The 20772-nt window shown below is 39.8% G+C and overlaps 1 protein-coding gene and 1 long non-coding RNA gene across 3 annotated transcripts in view; one reads left to right on the plus strand and one right to left on the minus strand.

Moving 5' to 3' along the window:
- Window positions 1-16416, minus strand: part of ARHGAP24 (Rho GTPase activating protein 24) — a 199959-nt gene extending 183543 nt beyond the window's left edge. The window contains exon 1 of one of the 2 annotated variants that reach the window (XM_090138997.1): window positions 16340-16416. The gene's annotated coding sequence lies outside the window, so the exon portion shown is untranslated. Of the gene's footprint in view, window positions 1-3253; window positions 3275-16339 lie in introns of those variants that run through there. The other variant, XM_090139000.1, reaches the window with a different exon arrangement.
- An 82-nt stretch (window positions 16417-16498) lies between these two features.
- Window positions 16499-19192, plus strand: LOC116231054 (uncharacterized). Its single transcript, XR_004167345.2, has 3 exons — window positions 16499-16633; window positions 17790-17868; window positions 18391-19192. It is a non-coding gene; the product is annotated as an uncharacterized LOC116231054 (long non-coding RNA).
- The last annotated feature ends 1580 nt before the right edge of the window (window positions 19193-20772 follow it).

Raw genomic sequence — 20772 nt, forward strand, 5'->3', positions numbered from 1 at the left:
TGACATCTTCTGCATTAAGCCTGCTTGAATGAAGTTCAAAGGTATGCGAGGATGAAATCTTAGCAAAGATTAAATCTGACAAATTTAACCATTTTGCTGCTCTTGAACAGTTTTCCCCAGAGAGCAAATTTTTGGTGCAATTACATTTGTTCAAACATTACTTCTAACTATCTGGCCACTACTGAAAAGCAGCAGGACTGCAATTCACCAAGTGTTCTAGTTTGCTCCTTAATTCTGTTGTAGCCTGTAATTTCTCCTGCTAAACAATAAGTTTGCACTTTGGTCATTTCTAACAATAAAGACATCATGTTCCATTTCTGAGTGTTTTAAACTTCACAAAACATCCAGCAGGTCGTGCACTTCTAGGAGATGGATTGGAATAGAACTCACCCCTGGGCAATTATAACCCAAGTAAGTTTTCATTGCTTGATGCAGCCATAAATAAAGAGTAAGCTCTTTTACTCAGAAATAGCTTTACAAATGAAAACACAAGTAGGCAAGCTTAAGTGACAATACACCAATAACATAGATGAATACATTTTTGACACAAGTTAATTTACATAATGAGGGGCTGTGGGCAGCTTGATCCAGTGGGATTTGTTCCTGCTCACGTCAGGGAGTTGGAATGAGATCTTTAACATCCCTTTCTACTCACACCATGCTGCGATTCTGTAAATTAAAAAAGGTGCAATCTAAACTGTTTCTGGAATACAGAGCTTTCCATTTTGACACATGCTTGGAATTACTAAGAGAAGACATCACTGTTGAAAGGACAGAAGTTGAGAACAAAAGCACCTCAAGTGTAGCCACTGGGATTGTGACCTGTCTCTCCAAATTTCATCTCAAGTCTCAAAACTCCACATCTGAAGAAAGAGTATGAGAACTCTATGGCACTATTCTCTGTTTCTGACTTTCTTAAAAAAAAAAAAGCAGCAATGATACAGCAACCTTCCTGCTCTTTACAGAAATGGAAATTGATTGCATCACTTGACTGCTCTGGTGGGAGCAGATGTATCATTCTGATGGGAAATCCATGAATTCACACCTGCATACTCAAACATTTAAAGCTCCTAGAAATAACCTTGTGCTGTATGAGAGAGAAAAAAGCCCAAATATTTGTTGGGGATGTCTTGACTGCTAAAGAAAAATAGTAATCTCCTGGACTCACTGCAGATACATACATAAAAGCAAAGGGCATCTATACTTACAAAACTATAGCTTGCAGTCAAGTTTGCATTAGAACTGCAGATATTACAAACTGGTGCAGTATTGTTTTACTATAGAATATAACAAGTTAATATCAACACAGAGAATCACTGTTAAAAAAGTTGCTCTTAGCTACATGAGATCAAATCACAATGGTATTGCAGATGTCTCAGTCAAGAAGAACAAACCAAAGTCTACAGAAGAATGATTGTTAGCCATGGCCTCACTATGACATCAATTATGTTACGTTTATTTTAGCCAAGAGCTTTTTTCTACCACATTTTATGAACTGCAGAAGATGTGCTTTATTAGGTCTCCACTGCAGATCTATGTTTGTAAGCATTTTTAATTCAGTATATAAGCATAACAAAGGCTCGGGTTTAGCTCTTCATGCATCGATTTTAAGAAAAACTGTATTTATTCTCAATTTTATGATTTCTTGAAATTTTGTGAGTCTTGTTAATAGAAAATCTTCCTTTCTAAGGAATTTTGCTACTGATACAAGAAGTGCTTTGGTGCTATTCTAGAATCTGTTTCAGAAAACCAAAATATTTAGTTTGGCTCAAATCTTCAGAAAAGACAACTTGAATTAAGACTACACTGGAATCCCTCCTCATGAAAAGCTCTTGATTAATGGTTGCCCTGCATACGAGTTAAAAAAGCCAGCATCCCCACAACATAAAACATTTATAGGGACATTCAGATGCAGTTATATGCAGTCTGTGTCTGTGGGATGCCTACTGATCCTGGATTTAACAGGTTTGGCCTTGCCTTCTTTCCTGAGATCTGCCTTCTCACCATGACCAGACAGAGTATCTACTGCAAACCCCTTACCACTTTGCAACACCTTCCAGGAGCAAGCCCAAGTTAAGGATCCCTTCTTCATAAAGTTCTCTATTTCCCACTCCATCTTTGAAAGACCTAGAAGTAATTGCTGCCAATTCTCTTCATTTAAGCCACAGGAGCCATGCTATACTGCTGTTACCCAACAGCACACAAAGGAATCATATAACAAAGGTATCTGTATAGACTGTATGCTAAGTAATGCAGCTTTTCAATACTCTACTTTGCCAAAAGTTGTTACATTAACAGATGAAGTTTAATGGAACTGTCAGTAGCACACAACACAGCTGTCTATGAAGGGCTAAAAGGAACAGCCACACATGCAACAACTTCACAACACAGCCACGCTACATAATGCACTGTAGATATTAAAAACAGGATTATTCTTTTCATGCAGCTAAACACATTGTCTAATTTCCTTGTTTTTCCCCTTCCAAGTTTACACTCAAGTTTCAGACACAGCTTGATCCTCAGCTGTTCAATGCAACCACTTAGATTGCATTCAGATTAATGGGCATTAAATATTCAAGTCTCTGAGACCCTGGCCACTAAACTGAGAACTTCGACAGCTATGTTTGTATATACCCATTTGAAATCTGCATCCTGCTGAGCAGATGAAATATTTCCATCTCCTGTAATTCATGGATTTCTTGATTCCATGTTAAAAAGACACCGATCTGAGCATGCCACCCTATATCCCATGTTACACCTATCAGGAAGACACAAAGCATCTGCTTTTGTGTTTTGCGTACAAGAATGAAACTACTGGTTGCTCTCACTGACTGATTAATTCTCAGATACTCAGTATCAAACAAAGAACAAAGCCACATTGCATACTGTGAAATATCTGACCCTGCCGGGACCAAAAGAAAATGCTGACTTCAAAGCTTAACAAGTGTAAAATCTCAGTTAAATAATGCTATTTGCTGTAAAAACTTCATGCTACTTTTTAATTTATACAATTAGCCCAGGAAAAACTAGGGGGCAAGTCATGCGAAACAAAAAAGGAAATGCAAGTTACACCACTGAAGCATTCACAACTTACAAAACTAATTGCTTCTTCACAAGATGGTTCTTTCTACAGAGACTTTCCACTTCTTCCTGCCCAACTGTTTCTCTTTGACACTACCCACAAGCTTGCCTTAGATACTTGTTCACTGTGAGAAAATAAGTTCATGATGTAAACAGACACTTATATACTCACTCAGAATTACTTAAGGAGGATAAATGCCAGGAGAGAAATAGACTGCCTTGGAACAAATGGCGATTGTCAGACCACAATCAGGGTAGTATTACAGAGACAACTGCAGCTGATTTTTAGAAGGCAAATGCAGTCCTATTTAGCTACTTCAATCATCCACAGTCATCTCTTTATACTTCAGCTTTCAGTGCATTTCCTTGCCATTGTCTTCACATGACAAGATCACCACTTAAATTAGATGCCCTATTGCTATTTCCTCCTTTTTTTGAGAAGTGCAACCATCCATTCTATATCTGGTTGTAATTTGCCTAAACAGCAGTTACCCACAGTGTTCTATCAGAATCACAGAATCGTAGGGGTTGGAAGGGACCTCCAGAGATCATAGAGTCCAACCCTTCTGCCAAAGCAGGTTCCCTACACCAGGTCACACAGGTCAGCATATACAGTCACAGTAAGGCACTCTCACTAAAGTATCTTGATGCTGAGATACTCAGCACAGCATCAGAATTTAACAGGATTTATTTTATATTAGGATAAAAGATGACACGCTTCTAGAGTTTTGTGTATATGTATTTGATGCTACTAATAGGCACTGAAGTGCAACTTCACAGACCTAACAGACAAAGCACACCATCCACAGCATGCTACATCCAGTTGCTGTACCACAACATGAAGACTCCCTGGAAGATATTCACAAGTGAGATTGGTTTATGTAAGTGTACACAATCACAAAATTTAGCTATTAAAAAAAAACATCCTGCGCAGCTCTAGCTCTGGGAAAGAATTCAGCTTGAGACACTACCTGGCTTCCAAACATACATAAAGTAATTCATCAGGCCCTCCTCAGCTTTGCCAGTGCATGCTAACTGCATGACAAGGGAGAAAAGCAGGGTCTTTCCTTCAGGCTAATCAGAGGATGCACTGTTTTTTGGCAGGGTCAGTCCATGTACACAGTGCTTACCACTGGACAGTGCAGTGCTAGAGAAGGAAGACTTTTACTTGACTTTGTTCATTCTTAAGTTTCTTGAAAGCAGAAACATTTGATCATAAGAAGGAAAACAATTGTGGAATAGGACCAAACTTTCTCCTTGACTTAAAAACCACATTTATCAGCATCTTTGACACAGGTGCTGTTCTATCCCTTATTGCAAACAATTAGCAAGTACAGTTTGGGGCCAGGCATGTGAATCAGAGACCACTCCAAGTGATTCAGTTACCAAGCTCCTACTCCAGATGCTTCATCAGCACTTCCCCCATTGATAAATTCCCCATGTTACATAGGCCTCTCTGAAAGTAGTGATTCCAATTTGTTTTTGTGAAGACTACAACAGATGCAAAAGATAACACTATTTGATAGAACAACTCAGCTACAAAACATGATTTTTCAAAGCTACCACCATTAGCTACACATTTCCACTGGTGATCAAGAAAGCCTGCATGCTATGCATGTAGAAGTTTGCACCGCAGAGATGACCCACCAACACTCTCCTTCATCAGACATTGCAGGACATAGCTCAGGGCATTTTTCAGGATCAGAAATCTCCCAGTGCCTCCTAAATAGGAAGACAGAAATGCAAAGCAGTCTTCTCAACTGACTTAACTGGAGCATCAAGTATAGTTAGGTTGTATACAGGGACTTCTACTTTAGCAGGAGACTGACTGTGAGGAAGACAAAATTTGGCAAACAAGCTGAGCACAGGTAAAACCACATTACATCCTTATGGTTATCTAAACCACATACCTCAACATGTCTCAGGGCAATGGTACTCCAGATATTCCTAGCACCTGCTCAAAGCACAGTGCAATTTCTTCCCACACAAAGTTTTACTCACTTTTACAGGGGATGCCGAGTACTTTAATCTCTTCCATGATACAGCCAGAACCAAGAAGTGACAGGCTGTTCCTACTGCTATTAATATATACTTATGGCTTTACAGAGCCATTAAAATTGATAGGGAAAAGAAACCGCAAGCTGGCAGGTCTCTACTGACCTTGACTCAAAGAAGAAAGCACCCCAGCTTTGCAGCTGTGATCACAGAAACCAAACAGCTGCACCCACTCTGCCCTTCTCATGGTAACTGAAAAGCACAGGTTGAAAGCAAAGGTCTTATCACATTTGGACAGCTTCTCTCAAACTTACATTCTAAATCATTACTTGTCTGCACTTGAACTTCCCCTCCTGATTACTAAGAAAGGGACAAGAAGGTTGAAAGGCAAATCACATGAGATGAGAAAGGAGTCATAGTATTGATAGATATACTTTCTCTTTAGTCAGAAACAGGAGACAGACCATGGATTTACTCACTTCAGGGGAAAAGAACAAGCAGTGTTCATTCATTTCACACATACAGAAATTACAGTAATCTATGCTTATGATTTGACCCTTCCAGAACAAAACTTACAGTACTGTTACCGGCTTCCCACTTAAATAATTTTTCAGATATAAAAAAGTAACAAATCTAAGTTTTGTAAATAAGAATTACCTATGACTATCTCAAACTTATTCTAATTTTGTAATGCTAGTTGCTTAAGTTAACAAATCAGTAGAATTACATTGCCCACTGAGAAATACGAGCCAGCTTTGCAGTACTGGGTCGTGTTAAGAAAACACAGTCAACCTGAACACTAAATTCCAGCACAAGAGCAGAGCAAGAGGGTGAATCCTCATGTGGTTTTGGGTAGTCCACAACATGCTTAGGAAGACTCCATGCCAGTGCTGCTATCAGTGGCAACAGGCTAGAGTCAGCATCCTGAGACAGCACTTCCCACCACATGCTATTTACCAGGGCTGTTCCAGGGGATGTAAGGCTCCGCATAAACAGCTGCCATTTGGTTCCTGGTTGCTTCTCCATTCCAGGTGTCTTTGTCCAAAAACCCAGGTCCTCACCACATTACACAGCCTCAGAGGATGAGGTGCATACAGAGCTAGGATGCACCCCAGAACTTCACAGGGCTGGCCAGCCTTATCCTGCTCACAAAACATCAGCACAAAATTAGACTCAAGACAAATAGTGTCCAACAGGAGGGCTGCCTAGGCCTCTGGCTCCCAAACTTTGTCTGTGCAGCAATCACAAGAACTTCAGGCTACTATCATCATCACACTTTACTGATGCTCTAAAGCAGCAGCTCTCCCAGTTTTGGTTTTAATTCATGGTGGGCACAGGACTTAGAGGATTTCACAGGCACATGGCCATCAGCCACAAACTGAGAACTGCCGCATGGAGGTGCACACATTTTAAAGGACCAAGCAGTATGTGCCTCTGATCTATGTCATAAGTCTTAGACCTCCACAGAGCAGTCAATTAGCTGAAATCCCTACACAGATAAGTTCAAGATACATCTATTTCTCCACAAGCTTGTGAAAGTAAGCTGTATGCAGATTCTATGGGTCAGTAGTGAAAACAAGACAGAAAGGAGAAGCTAATACTAATCTACGAAAGAGTTAATCTTGCAGGCAGAAGATTAAAACCTAGCAAGGAACCACGATAGCTTGTTAAAAATGAAATACTCCATCTAATGCTTGCCCCTTAAGTCATCCTGTTCCATAATGACTAGGGTAAATCTGCTGGTCTTTTGGCCTATAGATAACCTGACCAGTAAATCAGAGACAAACAGCACATAATTGAGAACCAGTCCAGTTCAGATTATGGAATGTACTATTTATTTTCACAAGCAAGAGGATAAACTCCATAATTCACTTAACATTTCACCACTGCCTTGAAATATCATCTTTCTACTAGTGAAAATGAATTGCCTAGCAGCTGTGTTATATATTTTACCTAAATGTATATTTAGACCCATCATGTGTGCAGTCTATCAGATTTGTAGCCATTTTAAGGTACATAGACAGTTGCTATTCAACCACATGCAGGCAAGTTAAGAAAACATCATAGTAAACAGCATTTGGGTAAGCAGAAGAGTAGTAGAGGTGAATGGAGCTATTTCTTATTACAAATTCATTAATACCAATCCAGTAAATTATCACTTGTCTGAATTTATTCACTCCAACCTGTAGCTGCAAAACTCTAACGCTCAAAATCAGTTTGCCTTTATCTCCTCCATTCACTACAGTGTTGAACATACATCAAATCATCCTGTACAGCCTCAGCTCCAGCACAGCCTATTGCAGCCCTAGACATAAGGCTACATGATTATTAAGCTAGTAATATGCATAATGAAAGGGATACAAGAGGGAACATCTTTCTCTTTTCTGGGGCTTCCATTCCATGACAGGGACACAAACTCCGTTCTACTTTCCTCAGCTGGATACTAATTGTGGGACACATGGAAGAGAGAACATCAGTTCCTCCAGCTATAGGCACTGAGATAATGTTTGCAAACAAAACAAAGTGTGAAACCTTAAGTAAGCAATCCTTACTTTCATTACATTTGCCCTCAGCTCTACCTGTTATCCATTACTCCATGACCCAAGGGAAGTCTATATTCCAGTGAACAGAGAAGGTATTTCCTTTCTGGCATTGTACAATTACCTGGAATTAAGACCACCCCCTAAACCAAAGGCTGCTCAGGCCATAGCCAGGAATAAGAGTATGGTATGCATCTCCCATCTTCCCTTAGACAAGGAACAGCTGGGAAGATTTTGCTAAAAATGAGCTGTTTCAGGCTAGATTTGGCTGATTTTATGTATTGCTACCTCAAAGATCTCCTTGCAAGGCAGAACTTCTCGGGTCTGACACTGCTCTTGTCAAGTTCTCACACCTGACACAGGAAGTAAGGGAAGATATTTATGTCACCTGGAAGGACAACAAATCCTTAGAAAAAATTACTTGAGCTAAAACACAGCCCTGAGAATTACTGAGCACCAGCAACTCTGCTTTCTATACGTACTGTTTATTGCACACAGGAGCCATTAGAACTACTCTCTTGCCGACTACAAAGTTATTGCACACATGATTTATAAAATAGCATGTCCTGAAAGAAAAGACATTTATCTTACCATTCCCATAGCATTAGGGATCTACCTCTCACATAGCAACAGAAAACTGAGAAATAGGAACAGAACCTGAAGCAAAGCCTGAGAACCAGCATCTTGCAGCTGCACAGCCAGGAAAGGTACACATACCCACAGGCACACAAGCTCACTTCCCTTGCTGCTCTTTCTCCTACCAAGACTTCATGACACAGAACTTCTTTTTACTAATTTAATTGCTGCGTAGAAAGGAAAATCACTCCCTAGAGCTAGCCATCTCAAGTAAGAGGAGGAAAACCACAATGACTAATTGGCTGAACTGCATTTATTCCGGTAGGTCAGCTGGCTGCAAAAGATGAAAAGGCAATTTTGAAGCCATCAGAGTACAAGTTCTGATAACAAGGGAAGCATTCTTAAGAACATTTTTATTACTCACAAATTAAAAGGAGTGGCTAGAACAGACCCAGAAAAAGATTCATATACAGAAACATACTCTGAGACAAAAGAAATATAACTGTCCCATTAACTCTATTTTGACACACATAAGCTAGTTTTTCTTCTTGCAGTTTAAAGTGCCAACACTAATGTAACAACACATTACAGTAATTGTGTTACCACCAACACAAGCACATCTTCCACTCATGTGATCACATCCGTAGCTCATTTGGAAAATCCACAGAGGAGTGTAAGCAGTTGGGGGTTATCTGAATAGCATCCCCAAATCTGGAGCAGGACTAGTTCTCAGAACTACTGAACCCTTGGGAGCACACAGCTGAATCTACTGTGGCAATGGGGATAGTGCTATGAACATCATCTATCCTGTCTGCCAGTCTCTAATGGTTTAAGCACATAAAACCCACAGTGTTGTCTCCCTCCAGAGTTGAGTAAGTATAGCACTGCTTGCCTAGTATAAAACATCTCACACATCCTAGGAAGAGAACAACCCTCTGGTGCCTCTTAGCTGCAGGAAATTGGATGGCTAGCTCTCCTTACAGTGCAACAGGTAATACTGTGCCTTGCTCCCTTGCCACTGCACAGGACACACTAAGATGGTCTGCAGCAACATACTTCCCATTAGCCTCCCACTGCTCAGCAAATAATTCTGCTCTAACTCAAGTGGATCAGCATTAGCTCCCCAAATTTGTCAAGTAAAACAGCAGGACCTGCATCCATGTCCTTTCTTGTGCAAGGCTGGTGCATTAAGGGGCTTTGGACAAAGCTGTATTTTCTTTCTGAGAATTGTGATGAGACCTATTTGCCTGAACACGCAAGGGCTTCATGTAGCTCCTCATCACAGCTTCCAGCCACTGCTTCCAAGTCATCTCAAACCTAGTGAGCCTGAAAAATCCAAACCCCTAAGGGGATCCTAAATTCGTACATAAAGCTCAGCTGTGTTCTGTAATTTTTTCTTGTCTAAACAGATCTTAGAAGTACACTGCTACTTATTCTTTTCTGAAGAGAAACCAATAGAAGAGACAAGAGTAATTCCTGCCTCCAGGTATTGGAACAAGATATTCATGCTGAACCTCCTCTCAAGCCTTCCTCAGAGAAATTTTAAGCCCAGAAGGTGCTACCAGGGGCCAGCATAATTGAACAGTTCTCCCTCCACTGCTGGAGAGATTCTTGTAGGGCATTTTCCATCTAACACAAATGAATTTCAGTCTGGAGAAGAGGAGGCTCAGGGGAGACCTTACTGCTCTCTATAACTACCTGAAGGGAGGTTGTAGTGAGCTGGGGGTCAGCCTCTTCTCTCTGTGAGAGAGTGATAGACTGGTGATAGAACTAGAGGGAATGGCTTCAAGCTGTGCTGGGGAGATTTAGGCTGGATGTTAGGAAATACTACTTCTCTGAAAGAATGGTCAGGCACTGGAATGGGCTGCCCCGGGAGGTGGTGGAGTCACCATGTTCAAGGAACATTTGGATTTTGTATTGAGGGACATGGTTTAGTGAAAACTGTTGGTGATAGGTGGACCAGATGACCTTGTAGGTCTTTTCCAACCTTGGTGTTTCTGTGATTCTGTAAATTACTGGCTAACATGCTATATAAACATTTTCAAAAACCACCAAGATGTTTGATAGGGGAGAAATCAGGTTTTGAAGAAAAGCTCTTCATTACATTTAAGAAAGGCTTTTCTGTACTCTCAGCTCAGCAACATCTTCCCAAGACTTTCTAATGCATTAGCCTGGAAGGTGGTCTAGTGCTCAGCAAGGTGATCCCTCCTCTGTGCAACTGCAGAAAACAAGCTAGTACTAATGTGAATGACCGTGTCCCTACGAACTCTGAGTGTTCCTTATTATCAGAACTTGAGTACTCTGAGTAAAGAGGAACAGCAAAAGGGACCAGCAGCTGAGAACATTAACAACAACCCATGTGATTAAGAGAGAAGAGTCTGAGAACTTGTTGGCATTGTATGGCAACAGCACTCAGATTTTGTGGTAGAAGAGAATTGTACAGTGTTTTTAAACAGGAACAAGTTCAGAGTAAGGATGACCTGGAGAAATGGGTACCCTAAAAGCTGATTCCTATTGTCTCCAAAGAGAAACACGTTCAGCTCCTGTGAAGCTCACAAACTGCTGCTGGCAGAGGTGAAAGCCTGAAGGCAGTTCAAAAAACTCAAACATGATGTTTTCTAGAGAAATGTTCATCTATTCTGCAGCACTTCTGCCTGTGCTGGGTGCTCTTCTTGCTTCTTTGAGAAGCCTTTGCACTGTCCTGATTCACTCCTTAACTAGTTGACTGCCGTAAGTCTAGAACTGCTCTAGGAGAAGGCAGCTCCTATTTCAAAGCAATTAAAGCCACTATACACCATGCATAAACTAATTACCCCACAGTACAGGGATACAAAGGATAGTCTTAACTGGGCTGAACTGAGTTTGGTGCAACACCTTGAAATCCAGTGCTATTTTTTATCCTATTTCTCCTTGCAGAATAGTCTGCATGTGTCTGTGGTGCACAGTACAGACACAGCATGTGAATGTAAGCTTGAAACAAATCCTCATTCTGCCCTGTGACTGTTTAATAAGGCAAAAATAACCAAGAAGGTGCATTGCGGTAAAGGCCAGGACAGCTTCCTGCCTCGTTCTGCTCAGTTCCCACAGCTGTCCCATGTTGTAAGCACTGTTCACCTCAACCCACAGTCACGGTCTTCCTCCACAGTGGAAACTTCCAGTGGGACCTGGCAGCTCTTTAAGGAAAACCACCCATATATTTCACACACACACTTACAGAGCTGCAGTCTAGGACAGAATTCAGGTATCTCTCTGGGTCACCATGCAAAACAATCATTGCCAGGAAATAAAAACAAACAGAGTGGAAAATATGAATAAAACATAACCCGTGCATAGCAGTAGAGAACAACTTTTTATCACGAACATAAAACAATACTGCACTATTCCATAAGGCACGCACTAAAAATAACTAACCAGTTTAAAGAGTAACTTTTTTAGTGGGATGCAGATCAGAGAGCATTTTATGTACCAGAAAAAAATGCCATTTTGCTGTATACATTTGTATTACTAGCTAATCCAACATGAGAGTTGCACTTAGCTTCCTAAGCAACTTCTGCTACAGATGCTCTGCATGATGTATTTCTGAGAAATTACTCACCTGCTCAAAATTAGGCATCTTTCTGTGGAAGCTGTGCCAAAATACAGTCCCTTTGCAAGAACCACTTTCCACTAATACAGTTCTGCTAATCTCGAGCAGGGCTCTCTCCTTCTGAGACTATCCCTCAGTAACAAGGGCTGAGTTACTTTTAAAACTCCATTTAGGGCATCCTTACAGCTCTATACCCACTGCTAGGGAACATGCATGCACCACTAATGGTAGCAGTTCCCTGTCAGTCACAAGTTAAGAGCCAACTGCCTGCAAAGCTGAGCTATGCTTCATGGAACTGTGTGGTCACTCTCATGAGGGCAAACAGCCACTTACAGCACAAGTCTTGTCCTGCACCACCTGGTCTTCAGCATGAAGATGGATGACTTCCTTCTCATAATTTATTCTTTTCCAACCACTTTCTAAAATGGACAGGTATGTCAAAGAATTAGCCCCCCAAAATGGATACCAGTCAGAAGATGGGCTCACTCTTCAGCTGCTCTTTAATAGCAAAGCCCACAGTAGCAGCTCATAGGGCAGTTACAACTTGCATTATATTCTGCATTATATATGAACACCAACTCCACATCATGTTAAGTGCCCATACTCAGTGGAAAAGAACAACCAGACTGATCACCTGCATAAGATCCAGAGGTGCTGACAGAAAGCTTGTGCACCTGCTGCAGAGTGGTTTTTTTTTTCCTGTGGGACAAAAGCAGTGTTTAGTTTTTGAATCTCTTTCAATGTGAGAACACACTCCTTTCCTCTACACTGTACCCAACTTACAGAAACTATAAGTGGACACAGCCAAGTACATACAGCAGGAAGATGTTCCTTCCTCTGCCAGAAGGAATATCTCCTTTTCTAGGGGAAATACAAGGACTTACTCTGCTACTTCCAGGCAGCTTCAGAAATGATGGTAACATACTGGTGAGAAAGAGCTCACCACTTGCATAAATTCTCATATTGTAATACAAGTTAATACCACAATCAACACTGATAGCTGCCAAAAGCAATTCTAATATGCTAACAAAGGACAAAAATGCTTGCCAAGCCTGCAAGTGTGGGAAGCAAAATAGCTGGCTTGGCAGAGCACGTGAAGGCTTTAACCACCCTAATTGCTTTAGACCCTCAGGAACAGGTAGCAGCTGGCTGATAGTTGTCTTCTAGTGTGACTTTTCAGTGAAAATAAGTCATCAAAAACTAACACAGCAATTAAAGTATCTCAGTAAGAAAAATGCTCAGAAACAGCCTTATCTCTGAATGAAGCCACTGACCTACCACTAGCAAGCATGGGTCAGTAAAGTCAGCACCTGTGCAAAGCATCTGAATAAAGAAAGATTTAAAACCCATTGCACAGCTGCTATACAAAGCCTGGTAACAATTGCAAATCTTTTCACCTTCAAATCACTTCACAGCTTCAGAAAATTCACAGACTCAACAGAACATCAGGTTACTCCTGCAGATCAGACCCTTTTATTTCACCTTTAGTTCTGGACTGAACTCATTCAGCATTCACTGACAAGCACATTCCAGCAAGGCAGCCAAGTTAGACTTCAGGAAAGGAAAACAGTGAAAACATATCCTTTTCCCTTGATAGTTCCAGAGTTTCATCACTGCTCTTATGAGCTGCCACCATATCTTCTAATTGCAGTTCCATTTTTTCAGTTTCAAGTCATTTGTTATTGCATCTCTTGCCCTTATTTAAAAACAGCCTTTCCACAGAACAAAGTATATCATAAAGCAGCCACTCCAGGGACTTCTTTTGAAAAAGAACTCAAAAGCATATGTTACTCAGGTCCTCCCTAAAAGACATTTTCTATTTTTAAAAATCCACTTGACAATGTTTTGTTGCTTTGCCCCAGTACTTTAATAACCCATTTAAAATGTATAGCAATACATCAGGCTTATTTTCTCAATGGCTTTCCAGTATCAATACACAAGTCAAAAAGTAATGACATACTTACGGACCTATATCTAACATTACATGCACGCACCCATTTTAAGGTCTGTCTTACATTAATGACTCCCTGCCACCCAGATTGCCTTACCTTACCAGCCTGTCCTCACCATAACATCCAATTTATTCTGTTTACTTGCAGACTATAAATAGAAACACTGAGTTGTGGCTGTTTCTAACAGCAGATAATGATTCCTTAATCAATAGCTAGAATGAGATCACTTGAGTCTCATCCTTTCAGTTCTGAACCATTAACACCTGCAAATCACAACCTCCTGTGGAGTACCTCCCCTTCCAAATGCATTACATCTGCAATTATTTTTTCCAATCATACTGCTTCTACTCAAGAAACAACACATGGTTTGTTTGCCAGCGTCTTTTTTCCTTTAAGTCATATTGACTTACACTAACATATTCCCATCCTGTAATTCATTACTGAATTAATCTTCTTTGATTTCTCATCTGTCTTCTCTGGGACTACTGACAGGCCAGCAAGCCCATCAATGAGCTATAAACTGAAATAAGTTCTTGGTCCAGCGATCAATTTCCCTCTGTTTGTTTTTCTGCACATGCCACAAAGAAGAGAAACAGTATTCTCCATCCAAAGGCAAATTTCAGCTAAAAAACATACCTGCAATGCTCAAATTAAACACAAACTAGATAAGGGACTTAAAGAGCAGAAGCTATAGCATCATTTGCTTAGATCAGCACAAGCACTTCTGATCCCGCCTCGGGTGCTCAGTTACCCCTACAGCACAACTGTACTTGTCAGGACGCACCTGCTACTTGTTATACCAGCCCTACAAGCTGGGTACATGTCCTGAATTTGCTCCTTAGCAAAAATCCATGGGTCAAAGCCATTACTCAGCAGCCTGTAGAGGAAGATACAAAGATGGGCCTAGATTTTCACTTCCATCTTTTATCACTGCTTTAAACAAAAGGATACGCTTAACACTCAGCCATAGATTCAGTTTTATACTTAGCATCTGTTTTTTAAGTTAGTATAAAAGCCTTCAACAAAAGATTATGTTTCACCAGTTATTTATTCTATATCCGTACCCTTTTATGGTCATTCATTATCTGTACAACATAAGACCTCTGAACCACAAGATTTTGAAGATTATACACAAGATTTTGAATTCTGTTTCAGCACCTGGCCTCCTACTACAATACATTATTGAATGCTACTCTTATTTTCCCCTGCACTTGCCTTTATTTAAATCTTAAAACTTTATCACACCATATCTATGTTTAACATATCTAACAAGGTTGTGAAAGGAATAACGTAATGCATGGGAACAGAGAAGAAGTACCACCTTTTTATTTTTGTTCCACAATTTTTCTAAATCTCATTTTAAATCTCTGTGATTATTCAGCATATATGTTGAGTTTGCAAGAGACCCAGCAACTCATCGGGGAAGCAACATGCTATGGTAAGATGTCTTTTACTTTCAAAAGTCAAATGGCAGAAGAACAAGAACTGAAGACTTGAAGAACATTAAAGTGACTAGATGTTTTACAGAGATTATGATACTTTGAAAGAAAAAATACCTTCAAGTGCTCTTCTATTCTTTACTACTTTTATCCACTGCTGTAAAACAGAAGTAAATAACCACAATCCTCTTTCCAGATAAGAAGTTTACTAATTCACAGAACAACAACAAAAAAAAAACCAGTCACATTGCTGCAGGAGGTGCTAGAGGCTAAAGGGAAAAAACACAACAAAATGTCATACCCAGCAGTGACAAGGTCTAGAGTAGGAACTACAGAGCGATGACTCCACATTGTTCAGAGCAGAGGATTATAAATGACAGTGGGTCACTAACATATGATGTAGTTACAGAATAACATACTTTCAGTATAGCTTTATAGCTGCCTTTATACAGAGTCCAGCTGCAAAGAGTATGCTGGGAAATGCATTCTTCATGCTGACTAGCTTTTTCAAACTTAAAAGGGAAGTTACTGCAAATAATTAGACTGTGCTTTTATGGAGCTCAGGTGCACAGCTGCAATAACTGATTAAAAAGCAGAAGTCACAGCAGCATGGCAATGATTGGTATCTAGAAATGATAACATATTCAGATATCATTTCTTGAGTTCTCTTGCAAAGAAATACAGAAGTGTGTTTACACCCTCAAACGTATAGAGGTTGAAGTGATGAGTCAGGCACTTGAAAGCTAGCTGTAAGATATCCAGACCAAACCTCTTCTTCAGTCACTCACCAGAAACTTTCTACTCACTCTGGGCAGTAAAATACTTGATCAATTACTTGGCTAGTAGTAGGGAAACAAACAAAAAAGAAGAAATACTTCTCATTTAATGCACGATAAGTAATACTAACAACTTATTTCTTCCTAGGAAAATGGAAGCTGGAATTACCATAGGAGTAACCACAAGAGCAGGAATTTAATTTTTCCCTTTATAAGAAAGTAAGGCTGCATACAGATTTTGAACTAATTAAACCAAAAAGATACTGCAACACTATAACGTAATGGAAAGTACAACAATAATAGCAGGGGAGCAAAGCCCTTGATTGCAACAAACGAGGACAAGCCCAAACACAGCAACCACAGATACAGAAATGAAGGAAAAAAAGCTACTTACCTTTGGAAGGCCTCAGGTAGGCAATAATCTCCAGCAAAACACCCTTACCTCCAATGCCAACCCTTAAATGAGGTCTGGGAAGGGGTGGATCCTGGCTCCATCCCTTCTGGTCACTCAGATATATTGTATACACCTGAGCTCCCCTGGGTTGACCCTGCCTTCCTACCAGGTGCTCAATCACTGCTTCAGGACATGACTCAGTATTTCTGCTACAGATGCAAACACTGAATACGTAAAATAATAATAATTTATCTAAAATAAGGCTTTATAGGCTGTGTTACAAGATTTGAAGAGGTAAGTAGTAATTTTGCTATGTTTCAATATCTGATAAGCGTTGAAAAAAGCAGTAGCTTTTTCAAATAGCAAAGTACTGTTAAGGTTGGTGTAATGTACTTTTTTTTATCAAACAGCTGATAAAAATGGAGGCTTTTGTTCTAAATTGTACTAATTTTGTTACTAATAATGACTTAATCTAGGTTAATACTTGGTAGGATATGAGAGGGAGGTGTATAAGTATATGTTAATAAATCAGGAACTTTTATAACACGTAAAAATAATGTTTTATTTATTTTAGATTGTGCTTTTATGAAGCTCAGGTGTACAGCTGTACTAACTGATTAAAAAACAAAAGTCACAGCAGCATGGTAATTTATCCATGTTTCTGTTAGTTTTTATTTGTTGGATGCTTCAGAATTCTTGAAGAGAAACTAAATAAAATAATGGCTAGTAGTGAAATTGTAAGCTGTCTGAATATGCTTACTTTTTCATCTGAAAAGGATATTTTCTGCAAGCGTAACAGAAATAGTAATAAGTTTTTCAGGCTATAGAGGTTTTACTAGGAGAGCAACATAGAGAAGGCTAGTACTGGCTTAGTTACCTAGGTCATTTTCTATAGTCTATTCCTCAAGAAAAGCTGCATTCTGGAAGCATTTTGAGAAATAGTTACAGTTTCAAGTCCATGCTGATATAATTATATGGATGTTGAATGGTTATTAAGAATCATTTAATTCAGACCATATTCTAATCTAGCCTCTTTAATCCAATAAGTTTGGTTTTGTTTTCTTAAGAAGCACTTTATGTAGTGAAGATTTGAGTCTAAATTACTGAGAGGAATAATTACATAAAGAAAACATCTTGTGCTAGAAGAGGTCTCTAAGCTTTCAAAAAACATACAAAGAAAGTGATTTGCACAAATCTTGTCTTCCTCATGTAGGAAGATGTATTTTGTATCATTTTGAGGAGTCTTTTTAGAAGTTTTTTCTACCAGATCTGCGTACTAAGCTTTAGCTGGAGAACAACTTAAAACCAGCAAGACTATTAGGAGCTCCAAGTACAGTCACATACCGCACTTGGAAAGCATGTTATATGTTGTCTTTAATCAGTCTACAAAGCTCGGGAGGAATACCTGCTTCTCAATAGTCATTCCTGTCCTTTTGCCTCTTTCATCTAGTGGAGAGCAAATTTCCTCTGACACCTAATGACCCACCAGTTGAAAGAAGTGAAGGCAGCATCACCTATACGTGTGGGAGGTATGCTTTGTAGCATGTTCTGAATGCGCATAAAGGCTCAGAAATCTAAAAAGTTTGGAGGCTGATAATATTCATTTCTTTGTGACTGCAGAGGATGAACACAATTTAACCATAGTATAAAACTGGCAGTGTGCTAGCTTTTCTCCAGAAAAGCCTGAGGACTATGCAAGAGTTATGCGTGCTGAGCTCTCCATCTAGAGGAGGAGCTGCTGGTTTTGGCTATGTCAGGGTAGGCTGTGCCTAAAGTAGGAAGGATACCTCAGTCAGCAGTGCAGACTGAACTCACAGGGATCAGCATTGCTCCTGTTTAAGTGCTGCTATTTGATTATCAAAGATCACTTCTGCTTTCAAGCTAGAGCTCTTCACCTGGCCCTGCTGTCAACTATGTTTCTGCTGTTTCAGCACAACCACCTCTTGCTTTCTAGAAGTCACTCCTGGCACGTAAGGAGAGAAAATATTTGACAAACTAGTTTTGCACAAATCCTGTCACAGTTCTCTACTTATTTTCTTTCTTATCAGCAGATGTCCTAAACTGGCATTTATATGCACGGCAAGCCTCTCCCATGTTGCAGAAGATATGCTCCCAAGAGAACAGTCGTGGGCAGGTGTCAGTGTGACTTCCTTTGCAGAAAAAAAAAAAATCTGTAAAACAAGCAGAAACCAACACCAGAGGCACCAGTGACCATATTCATACTTCTGTAACTGAGACAAAATTCTCAGCTAGTACTACTTTCGACAGTCAAAAATAATTTCATTTCAGAGTATTTTGAGCATTTATTTTCTTGAAAATGGACACCAATTTACGTTATTCATTTGATCTTGATTTTTCAAAGCAGTTGACTAAGATGTACAATAATGATTGCATAGGAAAGAATAAATTTGTAATTGAGTCTAAATACAAATGATTGCTTCTTGTTGAGTAGTGGTAGAAAGGTGCCTCGAAGTAAGCCACCTCTCCTTAAAAATCTAGGTGCGTGTCATTATTCATTTAATAAGCACTTTCTACATTCTTTATCAAGGAATCTGATTCAATAGAAAAGACTCACTGCTTTGAAATCTGGAAAGCACAGATGTGTTGTCAGCCTGACCTTGATATCCTGAAACCTAGTTAGCTCCCTTTCTTGTTGCATGCTTACCCTGAAATTTCAGGCTGGTAACTTGCAATGCACTTCATTATGAGGGCAGTTTACAGCAAACTGAACTACATTTTGCAAACAGAATAGCCCATGCTCAGTGGTCTAAACAGAACCTCTGCAAGGACAATCTTCATTTTCCCCATGGAGGCCTTCCTGCATGAGTGTTGTGGCAGTAACTATTTCAAGACCAAAATAATTACCATGGGCTATGCGTGTATCATGGAATAGGCTGGATTGAAAAGCACCACAACGATCATCTAGTTTCAACCCCCCTGCTATGTGCAAGGTCACCAACCACCAGACAAGGCTGCCCAGAGCCACATCCAGCCTGGCCTTGAATGCCTCCAGGGATGGGGCATCCACAACCTCCTTGGACAACCTGTTCCAGTGCCTCACCACCCTCTGGGTGAAAAACTTCCTCCTAATATCTAACCTAAACCTCCCATCTCCCCTGGTTTAAAACCATTCCCCCTTGTCATATTACTATCCACCTTTGTAAATAGCCGTTTCCTCTTATGTTTATATTACTCTATATGCACATATCATACAGTATGCAACTGGTGGTAAGGTTTAGCTCAGCATAGAAGAAGCCTGAATCTCTAGAGAACATACAGTGCAGGTACAAGGCTGGGCCACAGAGACAGGAGGCACAGCTAACCCAACAAGAATCATGGCTGCAGTCGATGTTGCTCTCAGTGACACCATTGCTGGTTTGCTAGGGATCTCTGATCCCATGCTCTAGTGGACCTGTCCCCCAGCTCTGCTTTGCTAATGATTTGGAAAAGGTCCAAGACACGAAGCTAAAGAAATGATTGAATGTAATTCCCAACATAATGGAGAGAAACACAAAAGTCTCTGCAGATTCAAAGTTTAAACACCAATATCTTAAATAGAAAAAGATTAGTGAAATCTATTAACATTTTGTGAATGCCCATATCACAGTGCCACTCTTTTCAAAGGAAGCTATGTATTTACTATTAGCAAACACAGATTTTTCCAGTTACTATCTTTTCTATCAGTTCCAGTGCCAAGCAAGTCCTTTGTGTTTATCTTTGTTTTGGAAATAGTGTCTCTGTACAACTTTTTCTTTTAAATTCAGATGTTCCTGAAATTGCTTTTTCTCCCAGAGGGGAACAGTGAAATGAATAAATCTTGGCAAAAGAAAAAAAAAAAGTTCTGTTGCAACAAGGCTAAGTTACTGTTATTGCAGAAGCACAAATCATTCTTCTTGTAGGATTCAGCAGACAATAGCTTGTACATCTAAGTTAACCACGAGTCCATAAAAAACATATGTTGCATGGGTCACTAGAGTACTGAAGGGCCAACGAGAACATAAATAGAGTCAAATACAAACATAAGCAATCTTTGTGGATAAGCTATGCAAACAATGAACCCTTTTAGAGCAATGAGGCAGTGAAGTCTGATCCTCTCCAGAGTAGCCGTTAACTGAGGTTATGCTGAATATTTCAAGCTGTAATGGTGTGAGTAGTTAAGGAAATGAACTCATGACAAACCACAGTAGTTCACACCTCGGGCTTAAAATAAGTCCCTGAACTTTACTAAAGTGATCAAAAGCCTCATCACAAACTTTTGAGAGCAAATTTTTCTGTTGACACTCTGAACGGGTACCTGTCTCACACTGTCTATGTAATTTTTTTTTCCCTACTGTAATAAGCTTCAAAATTACTGGAAAAGTTTTTACAGTGATACCTTAAAGGTATCTGGAGATAAAATCATTTATTCAATGATTAGCCAAAGTCAGCTTTAA

The sequence above is a fragment of the Phasianus colchicus genome, chromosome 4 (genome assembly GCF_987193195.1).
Source record: "Phasianus colchicus chromosome 4, bPhaCol1.hap1.1, whole genome shotgun sequence".
In the NCBI taxonomy this organism is placed as follows: Eukaryota; Metazoa; Chordata; class Aves; order Galliformes; family Phasianidae; genus Phasianus; species Phasianus colchicus.